Source organism: Cyprinus carpio, chromosome A16 (assembly GCF_018340385.1).
Source record: "Cyprinus carpio isolate SPL01 chromosome A16, ASM1834038v1, whole genome shotgun sequence".
NCBI classification, from domain to species: domain Eukaryota; kingdom Metazoa; phylum Chordata; class Actinopteri; order Cypriniformes; family Cyprinidae; genus Cyprinus; species Cyprinus carpio.
The window spans coordinates 22,444,117-22,460,288 of NC_056587.1; the positions used below are offsets into that span (position 1 = coordinate 22,444,117).

Below are 16,172 nucleotides of genomic sequence, written 5' to 3' on the forward strand. Positions count from 1 at the left end.
TGTTAAAATTAAAAATGTAATTTATTAACTCCAGTCTTCAGTGTCAGTGTCCCGATGATCTTCAGAAATCATTCTGATTTGAAATGCTCAAAAAACAAACATTTATTATTATTATTAATTAATATTTAAAACAGCTGAGTAAATTTTTTTTTCTAAGGATTTTCTTGGATGATGAATAGAAAGATTACCTAATATCAGCCCATTTATCTCGATATAAAAAATAAAGAAAGCTTTTGTAACTAAAATGATAATTTATACAAATTCATTGCTTTGTATTTCTAGCAAGGATGCTTTAAATCAAAAGTGATGATAAGAGACATTTATATTCTCTACGTAAAAGATTTCTATTTCAGGTAAATGGCGATGTTCTTCTGATTTTGTCTATTCATCAAAAGAATTCTGAAAAAAATTCTACCCGCTGTTTTCAAGCTAATAATAATAATACTAAATATTTCTTGAGCGGCAAATCAGTCATATTAGAATGATTTCTGAAGATCACGTGACACTGAAGACTGGAGTAATGATGCTGAAAATACAGCTTGCACATCACTTACATTTTAAAATATATTCAAATAGAAAGCAGTTATTTTAAACTGTAATAATATTTCACAATATTACTGCTTTTGCTTAATTAAAAACAAAAAAAAAAACAAAAATCTAACAGAACAAAAACTTCCTTTAAAAGCATTAAAAATCAAACTATTCAAAAAATATCTATACTATTATATTATACTAATTTACTAATCACATATACACTCCTTTATAGTAAATTTATTTTATTTTTTTTGCATTGGGGACTAAGGCACATTTGAACCTCTCGGTTTCCTCAAAAATATCTATATTATAATATAAGTCAATTAAGTAATTAAATATATTCAATTTATAGTCTGATGATGCTGAAAAATAAATTTAATTAAGTAATTTTTTATATTCAGTTTTTCGTTTGATTTTGGGGTGAAATGTATTTTACTTATTTGCCGTTGCCTTTGCAGTGTAAAGATGCTGAAAACACAATTTAAGCGCTTGCTGCTTATTTTCCCTTCAGAAGTTGGACGTTAGATGTGGTGTATTTATCAGATTTCCACTCTCTTATTCCTCTTCAAGCGTTGTGTGTGTGACGTGTGAACGCACGCGAGTGTGAAACTGGATTTCTCCTCTTTCTTTTCAAGATTGTTTGGTGTGTCAGTAACATTGACCCTGTTTATGATTGCAGAATTGCTGTCAAAGCTACGCTCTGTTTTCTTTTCCTTTTTTTGGAAGGGTGTTTTTTTCTGCTGTGATATTGATTGAGTCTGTCATTTTTGTTTTATTTGAGTGCAAGGTTAGGCAATATTATGACCTGAACTCGTAATTTGAATGCGGAGTTTGCAAGTGAAATGGATTTGCCAGGATATATCAGTAACATAACAGCATTCATTTGAAACATCATCAAGAGCTGAAATGGTCCGTTAAAAACTAAAGAAAGACTCTGTTAGTGAAAGCACTATTAATGACTGAAGATGACGTTCATTTAGTGAGTTGGGATTCATCAAGTGCAAGCAGAATGAATGTCTGGGTAAATCATTTATTAATCTTATGGCTGATTTGACTTAAATGCACACAGTTAAATAATAGTTTTGCTTAATTTGACATAATAGAATTTAAAAATATTCTGTAATATTTACCTTGATTTTTGTTTTTTCTTCATATTTCATATTTGATCTTAAGTATGCATGAAATTATTTCTTTTTTATTAGTACAATATAAATCAAAAAAAAAAACTCAAAATTCACATTTGAATATAAAAATAACAAAACAAATGACAAGAAAAAAAAATTTTTTTTAAAAATAAATAAATAAAAGAGGCGATACTAAGACATTTATTGAGACCTTCGTATATTCAATACATTTCATATCAATTAAATTAAAGCTTCAGTTTGATTAAAAAAGCCAAAAAGGGTTAAAGAATAAAATTAAATAAAATAATTAAATTACAAGACAGATTTGTTGAGGCCTTCATATATTAAATTCAATTTATTTCACTTTTAGGACAGTTTTCAATTCAGTTAAAAAACCTAAAAGGATTATACAACAAAAATCTATATAAAAAAAATAAATAAATGAAAATCGGTAAAAGGTTTACAAGATATATTCAGTTAAATTCGATACAAGATTCAATTCGATTAAAAAAAGGTTGATACATTAAAAAAAAAAAAACAGATACAAACGTTACAAGTCAGATTTGTGACCTTCATATATTCAAAGCAATTAATTTCAGTTCAAAATTCTACTTGTATTTCACAAATGAAGCACATTGTGGTTGTTTTTTAGCATCTGCATTGATAGTTTCAGTAATAGGCTTCACAATAATGCATTTTTCTTTTACACCTGTAAATCCCTGAAAACCTGTTGCATCTTCTGATGTGAAATGACAGAGTTACTGATCACATTGACTCTTCCCAGCATGCTCTATTGTTGATGTGAATAACCCTGTGCTGTTTCATGTTGAAGTCGATGTTCAGCTCGCTCCCAGTCTGATCACATGATCTCTGTGTCCCTCAGGATCCCCGCTCACTACCCGCACCCGCATGCTCATCCCAACCCCATCATCCCTAACCCCCACCCCCACCCCTCCTCCGCCTCGGCCTCTCCGTACCCGTACCACAACTGAGCCGCGTACGCGCAGTACTCCGCCGCCGCCGCCACAACCGCTGCAGCCGCCGCCGCCGCCGCTTACGATCAGTACCCGTATGCTGCCTCGCCGGCCGCCGCGGGTTACGTCGCTGCCGCGGCGGGCTACGGTTACGTCCAGCAGCCGCTAGCATCGCCTGCACCGGGAGCCGCTGCGGCCGCGTTCGCTCAGTATCAGCCGCAGCAGCTTCAAACGGACCGCATGCAGTGAGATCGCTGGAGCGTTTATGACTGTGTCACTTTTTACTGTTTCACCAACTGATATACCTTTTTTATTCTTCTGTTATTGCTATTTTATTTGTAGTATTTAATATTTATTATGGAAAAGAACACTGTAGTTTGTCGTTTATGTGTACAAGAATATTATTTAGGCTACTCACCCTTGTGTCATTAAAAACTTTTCTTTTTTTTTAATGCAACACAAATGGAAGCATTTTGGGTTTGTTATTAAAGCACCGTAAAAGTATCATGTTCGGAAATTATGCAGATGCTTAAACATCAAATCGATAAAATTTCCGCTTTTGTGTCACACGGGGAAAAAATCGGATTTGACCAGCATAAGGGTGAGTAGATGATGACAGAATTAGTTTTTAGGTGAGTTATTTATTTAAAGGAATAGGTTACCCAACAATGAAATTTGGTTGATTCATCCGAGACCAGGATGAGTTTGTTACTTCGTCAGATTTGGATAAATGTAGCATTGCATTGCTTGCAATGGGTGCCGTCAGAATGAGAGTCTGATAAAAACATCACAATAATCCACAGCACTCCAGTCCTTCAGTTAACATCTGGAGAAGACAAAAGCTGAAACAAATCTAGCATTAAGATGTTTTTAACTCAAATAACATAGAGTTTATAATCCATAATAAACCCTTCCTCCAGTGAAAAAGTGTTTCTGGTGTGAATCAGGAGAGAAATCTGCACAGATCAAGCAGCGTTTTAAACAGCTCTAAAAATATGTGTCTGGATTTTGATGTGAGAGACAACAGGAGATGCACTTTTTCACTGCAGGAAGTGTTTTTATGGATTATGGATTGGACGCAATGATTTGAAGTTAAAAACATCTTAACGGTGGATTTGTAAGTAATCAGTATCTTGTACTGAGTGAACTATTCCTTTAAATGCATCACAGGCTGCAGATAACTTGTGTGTCTTACACCCGATTATTTTCATAAACACAGAATATAGTATCGTTGGACAGATTATCATATATTTGTCTTCCAGATGAAATCAAACAAAGTGCCTTACAGGATCACAGACAGTCAAGGAATGAAGGATTTGATGTGTCTGTGTTCAGCTTGCACTAGTGCATCTCTGTGCCTTAAAGCCACAAACTCTAACTGATAGCAAAACGCTTAATTTTATATTTATTACTACATTTTCAAAAATAAAAGCTACGAGCACTATGTTTCAGGATTAGTTCACACTGCTGGATTAATGTGCCTTTATTATGGTTAATAGACGTGAATGCCACTGAATTGGATTTGTTGTTGCCTTTGTGTTATTTCATGTACGTAACATTTATGAAAGAACGGATCGTATGTGCATCTACACAATTTATGTCCAAGTATTTGTGTATTAAAAGGCAATAACATGTTCTGTTGATGAAAATACATTTGCAGATGATTGAAGTTTCACAATAAATAAGTATAATTTGATTTAAAAAAAAAAGTGTATCAGATAATTGTGATGATTTATTAAAAAGTATCTTGTCTCACTTTTTTCCTGTGTATTTATTGCCATTTTAAAGTTTATAGTTTTATTGATTTTATATATATATATAGATTATATATATATTATATCTCTATAATTATATCTATATATATATATATATATCATATTTTTAAAGTTCTAGATATTACTTAAATTTTTTTTTTATAGTTATTTCGAATATTTAAGTAAAAGTTAATTTCGAGTATGGTGCCTTAAAAACAGGTTTTGTAGAACAAATTGTTGATTTAACCTCAAACTTGATAGATGTGCGAAAACTAAATAAACGATCAAAACAAAGAACGGTGTTCTATATTACAGATAATAACAATCTAAATGCATTTTCTCTTTATTGAAGAACTAATTATTACACAATAAAACAAGAATATGCTTCAATCTGCTTACAGTAACATGCTGTCAAACACTGACATCTGCTGGATATGAAATGTCTTTTAACCAGTAAACATCACTTATTTTATCTACAGTAGATGTATTTTTGCATTAATGATTCAGATGTATAAGATAATCAAAACAATTGTGAAACGCAGAACAGAAGAACTGTGAAAGCTATACCTGAAAAATAAGATTTTATTTAGTTAACAGAAGTCAATTGGTAAATAAAATCTATTTATGGCATTAGTTTTGAAAGCATCCTCATTTTACAGCATTTTTTCATTTAAGTGCCCGATGCTTGGAAAAGTAAATTGATATTTCCTACCAACAGCAAAACATAAAAATAAATAAATAAAAAAACAAAAAACGATTTTTTAAAATATAAAAACATAATGCCTTTGCACATTTGCACAGAACTATGTATATATAAATACATATTCATGCTATTATAGCCTAATGATGCTATTTACGGGAAGTATTTCATAAGCTTTCTTGTGATATCGGGAAGCAAGGTATTAAGAACTGGAAACAATGTGGAATGCAGAAGACCGGCAGGGTTGCCAGGTGTTTCAAGCAATATCTCTGGACGTCCTGTACACTTGTGTTATATGCTATGAGATGATTTTTTCCCCCTAAAACTCTTCATCTGAAGACATTCAGTCATAAACATATGAGACAGCATGAGAGTGTGGAAGGTTTATGTATCCCTTTAAGGGCTATATTTATTTGTGTTCCACTTTGCTGCATTTTAGTTGTTGTTCTTGAACTAGATGTTTTTTGTTTTGTTTTTTTTCTCACTTTAACCAAACCTTTGTATAAAAGGTATTCGAATGATTTCTGAAGATTATGTGACACTGAAGACTGGAGTAATGATGCTGAAAATTCAGCTGCGCATCACAGAAATAAATTACAGTTTAACAGATATTCACATAGAAAACAGTTATTTTAAACTGTAAAAATATTTCACAATATTACTGCTTTGGCTGTGCCTTGGATCAAATAAATGCAGGCATTATGAGCAGAAGAGAATTATTTAAAAAACATTAAAACATCTTACTGTTCAAAAACCTTTGACTGTATATATATACACAGACAGAACTTTTTGTACTTTATTTTCAAATTCTTTTTATCGACTTTTCTGAAAAAATTGAGACTTTTGGGGGTGACTTTTGGAAAGGATTTGGCAACCCTGGCGCTGGGCTGTACTTCCGAGAAAACGGGACGCGCGTTCACGCGAGTATAGTTGGAGTTTTTCCAGAGAAAACAGATCTTTTTGTTTCAGATCCACAAGTTTAAGTTCATCTGGCGAGTGAACAGCGCAGAGCTCAGGTTTACTCCCAGTCCTCAGCCAAATGTAAGTTCAGATTCTCTCTTCTGAAAATATGTGTCACCTTTCGCAGCTTTACACTGATTTGTGTATTCGTGTATTCATACTGAATAATGTGATAGTAGTATTATCTTCATTGCTTGGTAAAGCGCCGTTATGTCGTGTTACTTGTGCTTTTTTAGCGTTTTTCTCTCTTTTTTGTAGTTTGTTTTTTTTTTTTTTTTTATGCTTTTTTGAGGGATGTAATGTTCGGAATGATTAAAACATGGACAGGCTAAGATTTTTTTTTTTTTTTTTTTTTGAGGGTGTAATGTTCGGGAATGATTAAAAAAATGGAAAAGGCATAGATTTTTTTTTTTTTTTTTTTTGAGGAGGTATGTAATGTTCGGGAATGATTAAAAAATGATGGAAAGGCATAGATTTTTTAAAAAAAATTTTTTTTTTTTTTTTTTTTTTTTAGGGATGTAATGTTCGGCAATGATTAAAAAATGGAAAGGCATAGATTTTTTTTTTTTTTTTAGGGATGTAATGTCGGGAAGGATTAAAAAAAATTATGTTATTGTGTTAATAGCTACTCGTGTAATTCTACTGAATAATGTGATAGTAGTATTATCTTCATTGCTTGGTAAAGCGCCGTTATGTCGTGTTACTTGTGCTTTTTGTAGTTTTTCTCCTTTTTCTCCTTTTTTTTTTTAAAATTTTTTTAATGTTTTTTTGAGGGATGTAATGTTCGGGAATGATTAAAAAATGGACAGGCATAGATTTTTTTATTTTTATTTTTTGAGGGATGTAATGTTCGAGAATGATAAAAAATGGAAAGGCATAGATTATTTTTTTATGTTTTTTTTTTTAGGGATGTAATGTTCGGCAATGATTAAAAAATGGAAAGGCACAGATTTTTTTTTTTTTTTTTTTTTTTTTTTTTTTACATGTTTTTTTGAGGGTTGTAATGTTCGGGAATAATTAAAAAAATGGAAAGGCATAGATTTTTTTTTTAAAAAAATATGTTTTTTGAGGGATGTACTGTTCGGGAGTCTGGCAATGATAAAAACATGGAAAGGCATAGATTTTTTTAAAAAAAAAAGTATGTTTTTTTTAGGGCGTAATGTTCGGGAATGATAAAAAAATGGAAAGGCCATAGATTATTTTTTTTTATGGTTTTTTTTTTTAGGGGATGTAATGTTCGGCATGATTAAAAAATGGAAAGGCATAGAGATTTTTTTTTTTTTTTTTTTTTTTTTTTTTTTACATGTTTTTTTGAGGGTTGTAATGTTCGGGAATAATTAAAAAAATGGAAAGGCATAGATTTTTTTTATTTATTTTGAAGTTTTTTTTATAATTTTCTGGAATGATTAAAAAATGGACAGGCATAGATTTTTTTATTTTTATTTTTTGAGGGATGTAATGTTCGAGAATGATAAAAAATGGAAAGGCATAGATTATTTTTTTATGTTTTTTTTTTAAAAAAAAAATATGGTTTTTTGTTAGGGCTGTACATGTTCGGGGCAATGATAAAAAATGGAAATGTAATGTTCGGTGAATGATTAAAAAATGAAAAGGCATAGATTTTTTACTTTTTTTTTTAATCGTATAGTATTTTCTTTCTTTCTTTCTTTCTTTCTTTCTTAAAAAATATATATGTTTTTTGAGGGATGTAATGTGGGAATGATTAAAAAATGGGAAAGGCATAGAGTTTTTTTTTTTTTTTTTTTTTTGTTTTAAGGATGTACTGTTCGTTGCGGTGAATGATAAAAAATGAAAAGGCATAGATTTTAACTTTTTTTTTAATCGATAGTATATAGTTCATTTCTCTTTCTTTTCTTCTTTCTTTCTACTTTTCTTTCTTTCTCTTTCTTTCTTTATTTATTTATTTTATACTGGGCTAAGAGCATCAACGCTCCAGAGTTCACCGAATGCAAATCTTGCAATATGTAGACAATTCAAATATATATTGTTAAATATATAAATATATAGACACCACATCATATATGTTAATGTTGTATTTTACTTATTTACTTAAATTTAATCTATTTTTTTTTTTATATATAACTTATTATTATATATTCTCAGGGAGGCTTATTTAATTATATATATAAACTTTTTATAATCTATAATAACATTAAACTTATTGCATGGACAGGCATGTTACAGGTCAGTAAACAACGTTCATTAGTTATGTGTGGCACAAACACATTCATTCAACAAAAGGTAATTAAATTACAGAAATGTGTAACTTAATTAAATGCATGCATCATTAACGACCCCTTGTGTTTAATAAAACAGGGAGAATGAGCACTTACATTATGTATGAGCAGCTAATATATTTTCAGACTTTGTTGTAAGTCACTTATTATTAACTTAATATTAAAACCTTATTTGAAAAATAGCTTGAAAATAAATATGCATACATGTATATTAGAGCTGCACGATTCTGGATAAACTGAGAATATATATATATATATATATATATATATATATGAATAATATTAATTCATATGAATTATAATAAATACATATATATTAATTTTTAATTTAGTTTGAATGATAAATATATTTTAAATTATATATTATTATTTTATTTATTTATTATTTAATTTTTTTTTATTTTATTTATTTTATTTTATTTTCTGACAGAACTGAGATCAGTCATGGCACAGAACAAAAACGGCTACACTCGTTTGGAAAACCCCCCTCAGTTCAGCGTGAATCAGCCGCCGCCGCCGGGCTTCATGATGCCTCCACCTTATAATGCTGGACTTCCTCGTGGAGGACCGAATGCTAGCGTTCCTCCACACACCGCTTTTGGGAATCCCATGTACGGCAGGGAGGCTCGGGATATCCACAGCATCCTCATCCTCCAGCAGCTCCACACTTCACCGATGCGTACAACCAGCCGTACGGTGAGACCTTCGGCATCACACGGGGCAGGTTTCACACACAGTATGCTCTTTGTTTATAAGCTCATAACCAAGTGTTGTTTTGTGAAAGAAGTGGCGGTGGTTGAAGCGGGACACAGAGATCCTCCTCCAGGTTATGAGAACAAGCAGTTCATCGGCTCTGGACTCGATAACGAAGCCATCAGAAGACTGTTCATTCGGAAGGTAAACACTGATGCAGAGCAAACCAGTAAAAGATTCAAAACAAGGGTCAAGTTCATCCGAAAGCGCCATGTTTACGTGCATATTTTGATTAGAAAATTTTATTTTTATTTTATTTTAATTAAAGTTTTAGTTGTTTTGTTAGGCGTTTTTGTCATTTTTATAATTTTTAAAAAATTTCTGTATAGGTTTTATTTTTCTAATGATTTTTTTTGTTTTATTTTGATATTTTTCATTTTAATTTTAGTTTATGTTTTAGTAATGTTTTTAGGTATTTGTTTTTTAATTTATGGCTGTGTAGCTTTTACTATTTTTTCCTTTTTCAATTTTATTGTTAGTTATTTTAGTACATCAAGTTAAGCTAAATGAAAATTAGAAATATTTTAATAAGCATTAAAATTTTATTAATAAAAAAACCTTTTTTTTTTTATTATTATTTTTCATTTGTTTTAAATAACTGTGTATGTACTTTGTTTAAAAAATTACTCATCATTTTTTACTAATTCTTATTTTAGTTTAAGTATATAAAATTTATTAGATTTTTTTTCATTTTAATTTTAGTTGAGTTTTTATTCAAATTTTTAAGCGTATTCGTCATTTTTATAAATTTTATTTTTAATCACTTCATTAGTCTACTCTTTAAACACTTCTGTCTAGTCTTTATATATTTTTATTTAAGTTTTAGTTTTAGTTATTTTAATACATCAGGTTAAGCTAAATCAAAATGAGAAACGTTTGAATATTTTTAGATTTTTTGTTTAGATTTTGTTTATTTTGATTTAAGTTAAAGTTTTAGTAATATTTTTAGATATTTATGTCATTTTATTAGTCTTTTTTAATATGACTGTGTAGTTTTTATAATTTTTATTTATATAATCTCAGTTTTAGGTACATCAAATTTAGCTAAATGAAAATTAGAAATTTTTTGATTATTATTTTCATTTTAATTTTAGTATTAATATTTTAGGTGTAATTTTCATTTTTATTAGTTTTCTTTTTAATCATGTCTGTGTAGTTTTTATTTATTTTTATTTTAGTTTTATTGTTAGTTATTTTAGTACATCAAGTTAAGCTAAATGAAAATTAGAAATATTTCAATTAGTTTTAATAAAAAATAATTAATTTTAGTAATATTTTTAGGTGTTTTTGTCATTTTATTTGTCTTTTTTTAAATATGTCTGTGTAGTTTTTATTAATTTTTATTTTAGTTTAAGTATATAAAATTTAGCTAAATGAAAATTAGAAATTTTAGATTTTTTTTTTATTTTAATTTTAGTTGAGTTTTTATTTCATTTTTATTAAGCGTATATTTTTAGATGTATTTGTGTATTTTTATTCCAGTTTTCTTTAAGTTTAATCATCAAGTCTGTAAAAATGAGTTTAAATATTTTTAGATTTTAGTTTTATTTAGAGTATTTTTTTTACCTGAAGTTGCTGTGTTTATAAATTAGAATTATTTTTTTGAATATTTTTTTATATTTTTTTTGTTTTAGATTTGAATTTTTGGTTTTAGTTAAAAATATTTAGTAATATTTTTAGTAATATGTATTTTTGTCATTTTATTTGTCTTTTTTAATAGTGTCTGTGTAGTTTTTATAATTTTTTTTTTTAATCTCATTTTTTAGTTTTAAGTATATCAAATTTAGCTAAATTAAATTTTTGCATTTTTTTCATTTTAATTTCAGTTGAGTTTTTATTCATATTTTTAAGCGTATTTGTCATTTTGATTAATCACGTCTCTGTAGTTTTTGTTATTTTTTTATTCCAGTTTTAGTTATTTTAGTACATCAAGTTAAGCTCAATAAAAATGAGAAACATTTAATTTTTTTAATTTAGAGTATTTTTTAAATTTAGTTGTTGTGTTTATATAATTTTTATTATTTTTTTATATGTTTATATATTTTTTATTATTTTTTATTTTAGTTTTAGTTATTTTAAAATAAGGTTTTATATCATTTTTTTAAAGTAAAGAAAGTGTTTTTCGTTCTAGTAGTTGTAGTTTTGAGAGCCAGCAGTGAATTTTGATGTAGTTGTGTTTGTGTGCTGCAGGTGTTTTCGGTCTTGAGTCTTCAGCTGGCAGTGACCTGCGGCTTCGTGGCCCTCTTCACTTTCGAGCCTCACGTCAAGCTCTTCGTGATGCAGAACGCCTGGACATACTGGGTCGGCTATATTGTCTTCCTAGTGCCCTACATAGTGATCCTGTGCTGCGGAGAGTTTCGCAGGAAGCATCCGTGGAACCTCATTTCTCTGGTGAATCTTTCATGTAGTGTTTTTGAATGTGAAGCGTTGTGAATTCTGCTTTGCTGCGTTGTAATGCGTGGTCTCTTGCGTCTCAGAGCATCCTGACGCTAGCGATGTCCTACATGGTGGGTGTGATCTCCAGCTTCTACGATACTGATATCGTGATGATGGCCATCGGCATCACTGTGCTGGTCTGCTTCACGGTGATCGTCTTCTCTCTGCAGGTCAGCGTGTTAATATCCAGACACTTTCAGGACTGTCGGATCTCTGTGTCTTTAATTGCAATGTTAATACAAGTCCTGCAACCAAAAGACTGTCGATAACATCTGCCCAGTGTTATTTTAGTATCACTGATATACTTTTATAATTTGTGTGAATGTTTTCAATCGAATTTATTCAGAATATTTATTTATTTATTTATTTTCTGTAATTTAATTAGTAGTTTTAGTCATTTTTAGTAATTTAGTAATTTAATTTAATAACATTTTAAAAATGTCTAAATGGTTTTTATTAATTTGGAATTTAATTATTTTTCCATTTTATTTATTTATTTATTTATTTTCTGTAATTTAATTTCTAAATTTAGTCATATTTAGTAATTTAGTAATTTAATTTTCTTTTTTAAACAATGTCTAAATAGTTTTTATTAATTTGGATATTAATTCTTTTTCCATTTTATTTATTTATTTATTTATTTTCTGTAATTTAATTTTAAAATTTTAGTCATTTTTAGTAATATATTAATTTTCTTTTCTTTTTTAAACAATGTCTAAATAGTTTTTATTAATTTGGAATTTAATTATTTTTTTCATTTTATTTATTTATTTATTTATTTATTTATTTTCTGTAATTTAATTTGTAGTTTTAGTCGTTTTTAGTAATTTAGTAATTTTCTTTTTTTAAACAATGTCTAAATGGTTTTTATTAATTTGGAATTTAATTATTTTTTCATTTTATTTATTTATTTATTTATTTTCTGTAATTTAATTAGTAGTTTTAGTCATTTTTAGTAATTTAGTAATTTTCTTTTTTAACAATGTCTAAATAGTTTTTATTAATTTGGAACTGAATTATTTTTTCATTTTATTTATTTATTTATTTTTCTTTAATTTAATTTCTAATTTGAGTCATTTTTAGTAATTTAGTCATTTAATTTTCTTTTCTTTAAAAAACAATATGTCTAAATAGTTCAAATAAATACATTTTAAAAATATATATTTTATTATATCTTTTATTAATTTTAAAGGTTTTAGTACATCAAGTTAAATGAACGGCCAAATATATTATATTTAAATTAACTTTTATTTCAAGTGATTAAAATGTTTTTTATGGTTTTATTCAACCCTGACTTCAAATAAATGCATTTTAAAAATATATCTTTTATTATATATTTTATTAAATTTAATGATTTTAGTACATCAAGTTAAATTAACTGCTAAATATATTATATTTCAATTAACTTTTTTTTTTATTTCAAGTGATTAAAATGTTTTTTAAGGTTTTATTTAACCCTGACTTTAATAAATGGTTAAATATATAATTTTAGTATATGTTTATTAATTTAATGATATATATTTTATGCTATATATTTTTTCATTAAATTCAAGTGATTTTTAGTACATCAATTTAAATTATTAAATTTAATGATGCAGTTAAATTAACTGCTAAATATATTATATTTAAATTAACTTTTTTTTTATTTCAAGTGATTAAAATGTTTTTTAAGGTTTTATTTAACCCTGACTTTAAATAAATAAATGTTAAATATACATATTTTATTATATATTTTATTAAATTTAATGATTTTAGTACATCAAGTTAAATTAACTGCTAAATATATTATATTTCACCAAACAACCATCATATTTAATTAATCAAATAAAGTATTTTTAATTAATTATTTATTATTAAACAACAATAACCAACCCTCCCCTCCTGCACTGATGTGAAGGGACGATGTGCTAAAATACTCCTGAAGTATTTTTATTGTATTGTTCAGTGCTTAAATTCTAGTTATGGACTAACGTAATAAAAGAATCAGAAGCACAAGAGATATGATTCTCGTCCCTCATCTACATGAGCTGATTTTAATAAACGTCTCTTGTCCAATCACAGACCAAATATGACTTCACTTCCTGTTACGGCGTGCTGTTCGTCTGCTTCATCGTCATGCTGTTCTTCGGGATCCTGTGCATCTTCCTGTACAACAGGATCCTGGACCTCATCTTTGCGTCTGTGGGAGCGCTGATCTTCACCTGCGTAAGTCATCGCTCCTCTAAAACACTTCTGTGCTTGATTAGAGGCTAAAAATTAATTAAATCATACGGATGTCAAATTAAAATAAATAATTCTTAAATAAAAGCAATACAAATAAAACACTCAATAAAATGTATTGAATTGAAATGTAAAATAGTGTAAAAAAATAAAAAATAAAAAAATATAAAAATAAAATAAAAAAATAAAGCAAAAAAAAGAAAAATTAAAAAAAATAAAATAACAAACAAAAGAAAAATAAAAAATAAATATAATATATTATTAAAATAATTACTAAACAAGCCAAATAAAACATTACTAAACGATTCTAAATTATAATGTAAAGTGAATAAATAAATTGTTTATTATTAAAATAAAAAATTAACAAAAAATAATCAAAATAGAACTCTTACTAAAAATGGATTCAATTATAATGCAAGATAAATACATAATTTATTATTTATATTATTATTGAAATAGATCCATTTAAAATAATTAAAATAAAATAAACACTTACTGAAATGTTACATTATGATGGTAAATAAATAAATAAATGATTGTTAATATATATTATTTTTCAACAAAAACATACTGAATACTGAATGCTAAAAATGTTTTCAATTATAATGCAAGATAAATAAATAAATTATTATTTATATTATTTAGTTATATTATTATTGAAATCAATAATTTTTAAATAATTAAAATAAATTAAAATAAGCAATGCAATGTTACATTATGATGGTAAATAAATAAACAAATGATTGTTAAAATATATAAATATAATTATTGTTAAAATATATATATAAATGATTTATTATTAAAATAAATCATAAAAAAATGAAAATGTGATAAATTATAATTTTCAATAAATGATGTATTATTAAAATAATTACTTAACAAGCAAAATAAAACATTACTAAACGATTCTAAATTATAATGTAAAATGAGTAACTAAATGGTTTATTATTAAAATAAAAAATAACAAAAAATAATCAAAATAAAACTCTTACTAAAAATATTGTTATAATGCAAGATAAATACATAATTTATTATTTATATTATTATTGAAATAGATCCATTTAAAATAATTAAAATAAAAAAACAGTTACTGAAATGTTACATTATGATGTAAAATAAATAAATAAATGATTGTTAATATATATTATTTTACAACAAAAAAACTGAATACTAAATGCTAAAAATGTATTCAATTATAATGCAAGATAAATAAATAATTTATTACTTACATTATTTAGTTATATTATTATTGAAATCAAAAATGTTTAAATAATTAAAATAAATTAAAAGATGCAATGAAATGTTACATTATGATGGTAAATAAATAAATAAATTTATTGTTAATATATATATATATATATATATATGGTTTATTATTAAAAGAAATCATAAAAAAAGAATGTGATAAATTATAATTTTCAATAAATAATAAGAAATCATAAAAAAAGAATGTGATAAATTATAATTTTCAATAAATAATGTATTATTAAATAATAAAAACAATTATTTAAAAAAGTTTTTTTGTAAATGTATTGTTAAATGCATTTATTAATAGCTTAAAATCTCAGGGGTACTTCATGCCAAAAAAGTTTGCTGTAAATAAGTGCTTTGTTCGGTCTCGTATGCATCAGAATAAATGAAAGAGCGTCTGATTGTGTTGCAGTTCTTGGCCGTGGACACACAGCTGCTTCTCGGGAACAAGTCTCTGTCCCTGAGTCCCGAGGAACACGTCTTCGCCGCGCTCAACCTGTATCTGGACATCATTCAGATCTTTTTATACATTTTGCGAATCTTTGGAAGAAGCCGTGGCTAAAAGTCCACCGTGTGACCAGTTAAAGATGAAGTGTGGTGCTTCCTTCTGTGCTAACAATGCTTTAGTTTCCCACTTTCATATGCAGAGATGACTGTGATTAAACCGTCCTGTAATATATAGCGTGATATGCGAAGCTTTAGTGCTCGTTTTTCTGACCAGTGCTGTTAATATAATTAATAGCAGATACACTGATTCATCTGCCACTCTGTTTATGTTATCCGTTCTGCATTTTTATGCATTATATTGTACTTTTAAGAAGGGAATAAAGACTTTTTTTATTAAAGAACTCACTGTTTTGGAGATTGTTTTCTTGCATTCATCTGCAAGCGTTCCGTTGATAACATCAGAGTCCAAGTCCAGTCGTTTGTGATCGACTCCAAAGTGTGTTTTTATTTCAAATGGATGAAGAAACATAATTTATTTGCAAAATAAATAAAAATAAAAAAAAAAAATAAAAAAAAAAAAAAAAAAAAAATTACAATCAATATTTGTGTATCTGCTAATCCAAAAAAACAAAAAAATAAAAAATAAAAATAAATAAAAAATGAATTATTAATAAAAAAAGTAGAAAGATTAATAATAATAATATTTTGGCCGCCTAAATTATATCTCCAAGATGTTCAATATTTTTGTGTAGTTGCTAGTC

At 27.2% G+C, this 16,172-nt stretch overlaps 2 protein-coding genes and 1 pseudogene across 2 annotated transcripts in view; all 3 read left to right on the plus strand.

Moving 5' to 3' along the window:
• The window catches only part of LOC109053974 (phosphatidylserine synthase 1-like), a 116,341-nt gene that overhangs the window by 47,854 nt on the left and 52,315 nt on the right, over positions 1-16,172 (plus strand). The window lies entirely within an intron of this gene.
• Positions 1-16,172, plus strand: part of LOC109047077 (RNA-binding protein 24-like) — a 114,119-nt gene that overhangs the window by 11,925 nt on the left and 86,022 nt on the right. The gene's annotated exons all lie outside the window — the stretch shown is intronic.
• On the plus strand, positions 5,970-15,808 carry LOC109046938 (annotated as a pseudogene).